The sequence below is a fragment of the Cynara cardunculus genome, unplaced genomic scaffold (assembly GCF_001531365.2).
Source record: "Cynara cardunculus var. scolymus isolate 2C unplaced genomic scaffold, CcrdV1 Un_Scaffold_3994, whole genome shotgun sequence".
NCBI classification, from domain to species: Eukaryota; Viridiplantae; Streptophyta; class Magnoliopsida; order Asterales; family Asteraceae; genus Cynara; species Cynara cardunculus.
Window position 1 is genome coordinate 34,793 of NW_020201706.1, and position 1,723 is coordinate 36,515.

Sequence of the window (1,723 nt, forward strand, 5' to 3'; positions counted from 1 at the left end):
GAAAAGAAATTATTGTTTTCCATAGCTTGTATCCTTTTCTTAATGATGTCATAAAAAACAAACAAAATCTCATTTTAATGGGCTGATATTGATTTATTACCCAATCGAACATATAAGAGTGAATGTCATATTAGCATTGATTCTAACACTCCCAACCGGCCTTCATGGAAATAGTTTTTCTACCATTTGGAGTTTCAATAAAAATTTGCCAATTACCTGAAAACATTGCATTATGCATTTATTTAAAAGAAATAATGAAAAAAAAACAAATTAAATAAAATAACTACGTCTCAAAAATATTTAGCCTAGTGCAACTTCAATAAGAGGAATTAATGACTTTTGAGGTCTAAGAACAGTGATTACGATAGCTCTGTATTAATCAAATAATCACAATCTGCATCTAATATTACTCAAAAGATGAAATTAAATATGCAAATGAAGATCCAACGCAGGCCTAGAGGAATCTAGAGTTCTGGCATTGAACAAGTAGACCATTGGGAAACCGTTTATGATCGGTGCAATAGTTGTATATCATGTGCTTGTTTTGAACCCATCTAATTCTATGTCACCCAACTGCATCAAGTCCTTGAGTACTCCATGTCTGGTTGTCAGATTTGGAGCTTGTTGTCTTTGAGTTCGGACCGACACTTTTGGCATTAGCATTAAATTTCCTGTAGGAAGCAGTGAAAGGAGCATTAATCCAGTCTGCCTTCACACGCCCACCTTGGGTTTCCAAGTCATCTGCGTTCCAGAGGCTTGCATACACCCTCATGGGTTGACTCTTGGAAAATGGAACTCCAAAAGTGTCATGATTTTTGAATACCCTTACTGGTATGTTATTTATCAAGAAACTACAACTACAAAAATTATTTAGATCAATAGTACTAATGAAATTGTTAGAGCAATTTTACAAGCTTGAGAAATTTGAATAGCTTGACTGGCCCATATATATTTCTTTTTAGGAAAGCAGATATAAACAGGGAGATTGAGAGATGTGATGAGTTTGTGTTTGTGCGAAGCGATTTGCTTAAATAGGTGTAGCTACATTGACAACTTGTTAGAGGAAACCTCCTGGTTGTTGGAGAAGGAAGTCATGTTGGTAGAGGGGTGACCCGACCATAAAATGAATAAGAAAACATCCAATTATGCGTCCACCTATGGTTTTACACAATTTCCACCCACTTTCCTCAATCAATAATATAGATGGCGTGAGAACAAGAGAGAACCAAATAACTACAGAAAAAACATATGAAAAATTATATATATCAAAAAGAATGTAAAATTAAAGATAATAAAATGATCGTTTTTTACAGGTATAATTTGTTTCGCTCCTATTTTCGTTATATTTCGTTGATTTTCATTTMATAAAAGGGGGTAATTTTTTTATTAAACATGATTCCGTTATAATACCCCAATCAACGATTTCAATGAGCTATTTGATTATTTTCTTAGGGTTCTCTCCGAATCTTATCATTCATATATATATATATATATATATATATTTGGGATCTCGTGAGACCAGCCTATTTTCATAAGGTAAAAAAAATCCAAATCCTCACAGTAAAAAAAGTAGCTTCACGGTTCTTACGAAAACAGACTGCTCTCACGTGATCAATTATATATATATATATATATATATATATATAGGGGCTGGTTCAAATACTAACCCAATATTTTGTGCAAACTATGCTAACCCATCTTAATCGTTCATTTTCTCATCTAA